Raw genomic sequence first — 11161 nt, forward strand, 5'->3', positions numbered from 1 at the left:
ATCGTGTTCTCCCTCTAATCACCAAATAATCAAAACATGGAACTAAGTGATTTAATAAAATAAAACATGCACAACAAAATTAAACAACATCACAAACACAACACAAAATTTGTTTACGAAGTGGAAAACCCTATGAACCAATCAAAGGTAAAAACCACTCTGGGGCATCCAAACCCAAGAAATCACTAGATGAAGATTTAGAGTTATAGACTAGATGATACTCACAACCTGGAGGATCTCTAGACTTAGTAAGAATAACAAGCTTCCTAGCTTGTCTCCACCACTCTGGGGCAACCAAACCCGAGAAATCACTAAATGAAGATTCAGAGTTACAGACTAGACGATACTCACAACCTGGATGATCTCAAGACTTAGTAAGAACAACAAGCTTCCTAGCTTGTCTCCATCCTAACCATCTTCACAGAGTGTGTTGTGAAAGTTTTTTGTACTCGCAGGTACACGAATCGGTTTGCAATATAGTGCTGCAAGTGCGAGGTCGAACCCATAGGGAATTGTGTTTATGAAAACAATTATATCTAAACCAATTAAATCTTAACCTAGTTCCAAAAGGTGAGAGATTTTTGAATAGAAAATCAAAAGCATAAAGTGAAAATTATGAAATAACGAAGCACTAACGTTTTAGAATCGACACTCACAAAATCATAGCAACATATTCTCATTGTCAATAATATATCCGAAGTCGTATGTTTGTTTTACTTCGCTTTAAAGAATTAATTAGAACAATTCAATGTATCCATTTATGCACAAATCAATGTTCAATTTAAATGAAATCATCTAATGTATCAGTTGATGAGTGCCAAATATTATATATTTAGGCCCCTTAACTTGTATTTGTTAAGCTCTTAGCTCTGTTATTTTCTGATATTTTTTTGGTAGTTTTGGTGTTTTAGTGTTTTGCAGGTCATTGAGAGAAAACTGGGGTTTGAAGGTGGAAATTGCAAAGAAGTTGAAGTCCTCTAGAAGAACGATCGAGCGCATGCTTGCACCGCGGAAGATCTAATGAAATCCCGAGTGCACCCGCACTAACCTGGCAGCGCCGAAACCCTAGTTTAGGTTATAAATAACACATTTTTCTCTTGTAAAAGGGTATTGGAGGCGCCGTTCTCTTACTATTGTCGAATTTTCACAGTTTTCGAGCTCCTATTTTGCATTCTTTTGTAAGTGTGATTAATTTTATGCTTTCAATTGAATTCATGATGTTGCATTTAGTCATGAGAGGCTAAATCCTTCAACTAAGGTTGAAGATGAAGCTTCATCATTGACAAACTCATATATTCTCGTATTTTGTTCATACAATTCTGACTTTGAATAAGAATGTTGTAGTTTTCCATTCAATTGGTTGATTCATCTCTTTTAACTAAATGTTATGAACTATTATGTGTTGGAGTTGGATATTTGATGTGTTTCATCCTTCGGATACATCAAATCATTTGATTGAAATCGGATATCCATTGTGACTCGTTAATCAAACCGATACATAGGATGATTTAATTTCAATTAGATATTTCTTGTGATTTGTAAAAATGGGTGGATTCATTGAATGATTTAAACTATATTTTTGTAAAACATTGAACAACATTTTGAGCATAATAGTTTGTCGATTGTATGAGCAAATACGAGAATATAGAGTTAAGATTTGGCGAAGTGAATTATGAAACTTTAGTGTTTTCTACCATTTGATTTCATCATTTTCTTTAGTTTATATTTTATGTTGCATGAACAAATCACGAACTTTGGAACTAGGTTAAAATAGGGTTAGTTTAAATAGAAATTGATTTACACAACACAAATCCTAGTGGATAGACCTCGCACTTGCACACACACTATATTGCACACGACTCGTGCACTTGCGAGTACAATGAAATTTGCACAACAAATTCTGGCGCCATTGTTGGGGATTTGTTGATTTGTGAAAATTAATTTTTGTTTAAATTAATTTTGTTTTTCTACTAGCTATTTAGATTTTTGTTTTCTTTTTCTGCAATTTTAATTTTTTTTTTCATTTGTTTTTTGGTTGTTTCTACCATTTTGATCTTAAAAAAAAAAAGAGTTTGTTGTTTATGTTTTTTCTGCACTTTCGGAGAATTTCAGTCCCTGCCAGTACGCTCATCTCACCTCAGCTGCGATCGAGCACACTCAAGCATTTTCCAGCAAGCAGGTCGCGTGCCTGCGCTCAATCCACTCCGCAAGTGTGCACAAGCGCACAGCAAACATACATCTACACTCGATCGCATAGTCCCTGCGCTCAAGTGCACTACCAAAAGCAGCTAAGCACAAATTTTTTTTGTTTTGAAATTTCTTTTGTATATTTTTGTTGATAGTTTGTTTCTATTTTTATTTATCTTTTGTTTGGTTGCTTGTTTTCTTTTTGTGAATATTTCATTGTTGTTTAGTTAGTTTGTTTGAGCACTTGTGATTGGTGTTTGCTTGGTCGGAGATCCCTAAATTTAGATTTGACACCTTTAGATCCCAACATTGATAGAACTCTTAGGAGAACTCGGAGAGCACCTGTTGAGAGTGAGAATAGAGGTGAAATGGGAGACCAATGAGATAACATACCCCAGAATGTGGAGCAACCTAGGGTTGAGCATGAGGATGCTAGAGTTGGGAATCCCGAGCAAGCTAGAGCTTGGAATGTGGACTTCACTACATCACTTAGGGATTTGTTTGCACCTGTTGCGACTAACTCCCATTCATGTATAGTGTTGCCACAAACCAATGCTACCCATTTTGATTTGTTCACACCTGCATCTTTGTCACAATCATCGCTGGATGAAACAATGAAGGCATTCATACAATCGAATAGCCAAACGATACAAGAGCTCAAAAACTCTTCTTTGGAAAACTGTTGTGCAAAAATCTACCTAAATTAATAGGTAAATAATTGTACGTTTTACCTGCAAGTGCACAAGGTCAACATGGTAGTATAAGGTGCAAGTACATGATCATTTCCACGAGGATTGCTGAATTTATGTTTAAAAATAGATTCCTTAAGCAAAAGCAAAATAAAAATTGATTGTTGATGTGATGATAACAAAGGGTAGGGCTTTGATATCCACCACTAATTATATTAAACTAGTATATCAATATGCCAATGCTTTGATCAAGTTATGCATATTTAATGTTTGCCAACCTAAGGGCATGGTGTATACTCCTAAGCTATTGATTTCCCTAAGCAACGAGTTAGGCATGGGTGTATACTCTAACTCTTTTCTTCCCTAAAGGATTTAGCATGGTGTATACTAAGTTGTTCTTTAGAAAAGCATATGTTCTTTGAAAATCGACAAACACACAGGGCCTAGGGCATGGGTGTATACTCCTAGTTCCCCATGTTGATTAACCCAAGAATTGTGGTGTGGATTCTTTTGTTACTTAAGTTAAACCCAGGACTCGATCATCCAAATTGATCTAACTAACAAGTCCATACCACATGCACATGTTGATCAGGCATACACATATGAAGAATTCATGCAAGCAGGTATTAATCAAGTTAAATAGCACAACATGATCATCACAAGGCGCCAATATTGAAATATTAATTTAACATAACTAGGGCTTCAATCTAGCCCTACTAAGTAAATTAGCTACACATAGAGTTGATGTTAAACATCTTCATAAAAGAAAAGAAAAGAAAGGAAAGAATAAACCTGAGACTTGACTTGAGAGCTCCTATTCTTCTCCCTTCTCCAAGCCTACCTATTCTAAAGGCTTAGGAGTCTATTTATAGGCTTTAGAAGTCCTTGGAAAAGTAGTAAACCCTAGGGTTTTCGTAGGGTTTCAATCCTATTACAATTTGGAGTTTGAAAAACCCTAATATGGAAATAGGGACATCATAGCCTCCACTTGGAATGCCTCATGCGCACGGGTACGCTCGATCGCAGGTCTGCGATCGATCCTTCTTTTGCCTTGCGCTTGATCGCTCCTGGCCTGGCTCGTGCAGCATCTTCTCTGGTATTGCGCTCGATCCCAAGTACCCTGCGATTGATCGCAGTACCAGGGAGCTCCAATTTTTCCATCTTCTCTTTTTGAGCCTAAATCACCTAGTTTTACTTCACTTTCTTCCAAAAGCCTGTAAAAACATCAAAAACACAAAAAGGAATTAAAATGGCCTAATTAACTACAACCAAAGGATTAAAACATGAAAGATAAGGGCTAAAAATATGAATATTTTAGCACTGATCAAAAACACCCAAGCGATAGATGAAGTGAAGAATGCCACCATGGTTAACACGCAAGCAATTGTGAAGATGGAGAGTCAGATTGGACCGATAGCCAATCACTTGGGTGAGAGAGAAAAGGGAAAGTTTCCCAGTCAACCCGTGCCCATCCCAAAAGGATAATATATGGTTGAAAATTCCTCAAGTCTTGCACACGAGCAAGAACATGTGCAGTCGATTGTCACACTGAGGTCAAGGAGACAAGTGGACAATCAAGTGGTCCTTACTAAAGAGAACCCTGCTGTGTAACAAGGGCAAGAGAGTGGCAACAAGGAGAAGAGAGATGTTGAGCCATCTACAACCACGGCCATTGTTGAGGACCCTCCTAGGTCATTTGTGCCTAAAGCACCTTACCCTGAAAGGTTGCAAGCACCCAATAAAGGAGGGAAGTTTGAGGACATTCTGGAGGTGTTCAAGTAGGTCCAAATCAATATCCCATTTTTGGACGCCATCCAACAAGTGCCTTCATATGCCAAGTTCTTGAAGGACTTGATCATAGTTAAGAGAAGAACGAGTGTCCCGAAGAAAGCATTTCTAACCGAGCAAGTTAGCTCTATCCTTTAGTGCAAGTTGCCCATTAAGCATAAGGACCCTAGGTGCCCTACCATCTATTACATGATAAGAGTCAGCCGAATTGAGAAGGCTCTTTTAGATCTTGGGGTGAGTGCGAATCTCCTACCCTATTCAGTTTACCTACAATTGGGGTTAGGAGCAATGAAGCCCACATCCATGACACTTCAATTGGCTGACAGGTCAGTTAAGATACCATGGGGAATCATTGAGGATGTTTTGATCAAGGTGGATAAGTTTTACTTCCCCGTGGACTTCATTGTGCTAGACACAAAGCCCGCCTAGAATGTTGGGATTAAGATACCGGTGATTCTAGGATGACCATTCGTAGCTATGGCTAACGCCCTGATTAACTGTAGGACAAGGGTGATGAAGATTTCCTTCGGAAATATGACAGTGGAGCTGAATATCTTTGATATCAGCAACCAACCACTGGAATATGATGAAGTGAGAAATGTATGCTTGATAGAGGAGATTATGGAGGAGACGGTGGATGAATCAAGCATTGAGGACCCCCTAGAGGCATGCTTTGCTCATTTTAGAGACGATTTAGACTTGGATAAGTTGCTTGAGCAAGCAAATGCGATTTTGGAGATTGTTCCTTTGGCGAGCAATGAGAAGGAGGAGATAGCAGTACCTGATCCCCCCAAGAAGGAACTTAAGCCTCTATCGGATAACCTTAAGTATAAGTTCCTAGGTCCAGCAGATTCTTTGCCTATGATTATAGATTCGGATTTGGTTGATGCTCAAGAGGAAAAATTGTTAGAGGTTTTAAGAGAGCACAAGGAAGCTATCAGCTGGACCATTGAGGATATCTCAAGGGGATCAGTCCCTCGGTGGTGATGCACAAGATACATTTAGAGGAGAATGCCAAGCCATCAATGGAGCCACAGCGAAGGCTAAACCCAGCTATGCAAGAGGTTGTGAGGGCTGAGGTGATTAAGTTGTTGCATGCAGGAATCATTTATCCAATCTCGGATAGAAAGTGGGTAAGCCCAATTCATGTCGTGCCAAAGCGAGCTGGATTGATGGTAGTAAAGAACAAGGATGACGAGTTGGTCCCAAATCATATTCCGTCAAGATGGAGAGTTTGCATAGACTACCACAAGCTAAATGCCGCCACCAGGAAGGATCATTTTCCACTCCCATTCATTGATCAGATGGTGGAACGCTTGGCTGGGCACGCATACTATTGCTTCTTGGGTGGTTATTCTAGATATAACCAGGTCCCTGTGGACCACGAAGACTAGGAGAAGATGACGTTTACTTGCCCTCTTAGGACGTTTGCCTACCGTCGCATGCCCTTTGGGTTATGCAATGCACCTGCTACTTTTCAGCGGTGCATGATCAGTATTTTTTCTAACATGGTAGAATGTTTCCTTGAGGTTTTCATGGATGACTTCTCTGTCTTCGGTTCATCGTTTGAGGAGTGTCTGCACCACCTCACCTTTGTCTTAATGCGATGCAAGGAGAAGAACCCGGTGCTCAATTGGGAGAAATTCCATTTCATGGTGAAGCACGACATTGCACTAGGGCACGTCATATCTCATCGGGGAATTGTGGTTGACAAAGCAAAGGTAGATCTGATTTTCAACCTTCCACCCCCACGTACGGTGAAGGAGGTTCGTTCTTTTTTGGGCCATGCAGGATTTTATAGGTGATTCATCCAGGACTTTAGCAAGATCGCCAGGCCCTTGTGCAAACTATTGGTGAAGGATGCCCAATTTGTATTTGATGAGGACTGCAAGATAGCATTTAGGAATTTGAAGAGAATTCTAACGTCCACACCCATTATTCAGCCACCCAACTGGGGTGTACCATTTGAGATCATGTGTGACACATAGGATTATGCAGTCAAAGCTATTTTGGGGCAGCGTGATGATAGACTCCCCCATGTTATTTACTATGCGAGCAAGACTTTGAACGATGCACATCTCAATTACTCTACCACTAAGAATGAGTTGTTGGTAGTTGTTTTTGCGCTGGACAAGTTTAGATCCTATTTGTTAGGATTTAAAATCATCATTTATTTGGATCACGCAGCATTGAAGTATCTTTTTTCCAAAAAAGATGCTAAATCTCGTCTTATTTAGTTTATGTTGTCTTTTAATTTTCAAAACCAAAATCAAAAACCTTTTGGAACTAAGTTAGGATCAAATTAGTTTAGATATAAGTTGCTCTTTCAAAAATACAATTCTCTGTGGGTTCGACCTCGTACTTGAATCCACTAACTACAATCGATTCGTACACTTGCGAGTTAAATAAATTTACACAACAAGTTTTTGGCACCGTTGCCAGGGAATTATTCAATTTTTTAAACCAATTTATTTCAAAATTAGTTTTATTCTTCTACTAGTTATAATTAGGATTTTTTTTTTTCTGCAATTTGTTTTGTTTTATTCGTGTTACTAATAAAAAAATAAAAAATAAAAAGATTTTTCTTGTTGTTTTTTGTTTTAATTTTTTTGGCTTGTTTTACAGTTCTGCCGCAGCACCTTCCACACACCCCTGCTAGTGCAATCAATCGCAACCTTGCTACGATCGAGCGCACTCGGGGCCAAGATAGCAAGCTCAAGCGCACCTACGCTCGTTAACTGCCGCATCTTCACTCAAGTGCGATCAAGCACACATCAGCGCGATCGAGCACACTCACAGCGAAAGCAGCAACTGTAGCAGTTCCGTAGATTTTTGCCAAAAATTTATTTTTGATCCTTTTTGTGAGTTTTTAAATTTTAGTTTTATTTGTTTAGGTAGTTAGTCATTTTTTTTCATTAGTTTATTTTATTTAAAAATATAAAAATACAAAAAAAAATTAAAAATTAAAAATGGTTAATGTTTTATGTGGGATATCTGCATGCTAAAAAGTGTGGGGGAATCATGAATTTTCATTTTAATGATTTTAATGCCTCTCCCAGTTATAGGACACCAGCTCCTACCAACTACCCTCAAATTTTTTACCCACAAAAGCCATGTTCATACTGCTCTCTACTCCAATCCTTATCATCATTATAGTGATTGTCCATCATGGGACAGGCTTCTAATTTTCCATATGAGCAAATGAACATCAGTTTCTCCAGTCTAGGGTTTGATTCAAATTTCAATTATTTCAACCTGGACTGGAGCAACCAATCTAATTTCTCATGGTCAGCTCAGGCTACATGAAATTATGCTCACCAATTTGATGAATTGCACCATTCAAAATATCCGCAGTTCGATCACCAAGCTCAACCACTTGTGGATCAAGCCATTACTGAAATGCCACGGCCTGCACCACAATCATCATTGGAAGACATGATGAAAACATTCATGCAATCAATTGAAAAGAACATGCAAGAGATGAAACAAAAACTGCGTCAATTCAATCAAGAGCTCAAAGAAGCCAATACTCATGCTACTGCAGGGATGGAAGAATGGATTGGCGAGAGTGAGAATGAACATCCATCTGAACATCAACTTGACCCAATGTCTTAATATTGGGACAGTGAGAGCATAGAGGATAACAATGAGGAAGAATAGCTTCAAGGTCAGCTGATGGCTCAAGGACACTACATGATTGATGAGGATGAGTCCGGAAATTCTTATCATGAGCATGTCCAAGCCACCTCCAACTTTGAAAGAAAGGAAAGTGCTATAAGAAATTATCTTCCTAAAGATGAGGTATTGCAATTTTCTCTAACTGCTCACATTGGTGACTTAAAAAGGAGAATAGCGGAACTCAAGGCAGTTAGGTTGGCCTAAATCAAAACTATAAATAAGTGGGGACTATCTCTGTTTTGTGAATATTGTTATAATCCTACTCACCACCAAAGCAAATGTCCATTCATTTTACACTACATGGTTGATGAGAAGGAAATTGTGGATAACAAAGAGGAGTACGCAGAGCAACTTGAGCATGCTCAAGTCGCCACTGTTAAGTACTAAAATATTCAAATTTTCAGCCCTTAACTTGCAAGTTTTAATCCTTTGGTTTTAGTTAATTAGGTCATTTTAATTCCTTTTTATGTTTTCCATACTTTTGTAGGCTTTTGGAAGAAAATGAAGTAAATCTAGAAGATTTGGGCTCAAAGTGAGAAGAAGGGAAAAATAGGAGTCCCTGACACTGCGATCAATCGCAAGTTCCCTGCGATCGAGCACAGTACCAGAGAAGACATAGCACGAAGTAGGCCAGGAGCGATTCAGCACATAACAAAAGAGGATCGATCGTAGACCAGCGATCGACCGCACACGGGCTGCGATCGATCGCACCTATGCGCATGAGACATATCAAGTGGCGGCCAGAGTGTCTTTCTTTCCATATTAGGGTTTTCCAACTCCTAATTGTAATAGGTTTTGAAACCCTACGAAATCCCTAGGTTTACTAGTTTGTCAAGGACTTCTAAAGCCTATAAATAGACCCTTAAGTCTCTAGAATAAAGAAGGCTTGGAAGGAGAAGAATTGGAGCTCTTCAAGTTCAAGTCTCGGGTTCATTCTTTTCTTTTCTTTTCCTTATGTTATGAAGATGTTTAACATAAATTCTATGTTTAGCTAATTTATATAGTAGGGCTAGATTGAAGCCCTAGTTAAGTTTTGTTAATATTCAATATTAGCGCCTTTGTGATGATCTTGTTATGATGTCTAACTTGATTAATACCTAGTTTCATGAATTCCTCATATATGTGGGCCTGATCAGCATGTGCATGTGGTATGGACTAGTTAGTTAAATCAATTTGGATGACCAAGTCCTGGCTTTAACATAAGTAACATAAGAATCCACATCGCGATTCTTGGGTTAACCAACATGGGGAATCGGCAGTAGACACCCATGCTCTAGGCCTCATGTGTTTGTCGAGATCCATAGTTTTATGCTTTCTTAGAGAATAACTTAGTAGACACCCATGCTAAATTCTCTAAGAAAGAAAAAAAATTAGAGTAGACACCCATGCCTAATTCGTTGCTTAGGGAAATCAATAGCTTAAGGAGTAGACACCAATGCCCTTAGGTTGACAAACATTAGGTATTCATAACATGATCAAAACATTGGCATATTGATATATTGGCATATTGATATTAGTGGTAGATATCAAAGCCCTACCTTTTTATTAGTATCAATCTAATCCAATCTTTTGTTTTATTTTACTTTGGGAATTTAATTTAGATAAAATTCAGCAGTCCTCGTGGGAATGACTCCATATTTGCACACTATGCTACTATGTTGACCTCGTGCACTTGCGGGTAAAATGTACAATTATTTACCTATTTTTTGGCACCATTGCTGAGGACTGCGGTGAATTTTGTTTAAATTTATTTTCCTTTAGTTGTGTTATTTTAATTTTTCAATTTTAAATTTAATTGTTATCAAAAATCAAAAAAAAAAAAATTGTTTTCCCTAACTTTTCTGTTTTCTGTTTTAGGTTGCGGATTGGCATTCTGTGATTGTGATCAATCGTCAGCCAAGTGCGATCGAGCGCATTGCAATCGAACGCACCAACCTGCGATCGAGCGCAGTTCTAGAGAGCATCCAAACCAGTAATACTGAAGCTGCCCGACTGAAGAAGCAATGCAGTTGATGCAAGGTCGTCGATCTCAAGCCTCAACCGTTATTCCACTCGATCCTGAAATTGAGCGGACAATTCAACAATGACCTAGAGACAAAGAAGAGGAGGAAGAAATTGAGATGTAAGATTTGCAAGAGAATCCAATTGGACCAAGACCATTAGAGGCAAATCCACCACGGGTGAGGAGGTCGATGAAGCAGGCATTCGTTCCAGCAAACCTCCATCAACCCTCATGCATAGGATATCAACAGGAGGTGGAAAGTAGCGATTATGTTTCTCCTCAAATCCTTAATGCATCGACTCACTTCAGAGGCACAGCTACTGAGGATCCCAACTTGCATCTTAAAGAATTCTTTGATTTATGCAAGTTGCAATATGTCCAAGGCCTAACTCCAGAGAGACTCAGGTTAGTCCTCTTCCCCTTCTCTTTGAAAGATAATGCTAAACTGTGGTACAATTCCTTGCCTGCAGATTCTATCCATACTTGGGAAGAATTAACCACCAAGTTTCTGAAGAAGTTTTTCCCAGCCCAGAAGACAAAATAACTTAAAAGGGAACTTTAAATGTTCCAACAACGAGACGGAGATTTGTTCTTTGAGGCCTGGGATCACTTCAATTCCTTGCTTCTAAAGTGCCCACATCACAACATCCCTCAAGATGAGCAAATACAAATTTCTAAGAAGGATTAGATGATACTAACAAAGGGATGGTTGATTCAGCTTGTGGAGGAACACTTATGGAGAAGAGTAGTGAGGAAGCAATGGAACTTTTTGAGACATTAAGTGAGCATTCCCAGCAATTCTACTCAAGAGGAAGGA

This window comes from Corylus avellana, chromosome ca10, assembly GCF_901000735.1.
Source record: "Corylus avellana chromosome ca10, CavTom2PMs-1.0".
NCBI lineage: Eukaryota > Viridiplantae > Streptophyta > Magnoliopsida > Fagales > Betulaceae > Corylus > Corylus avellana.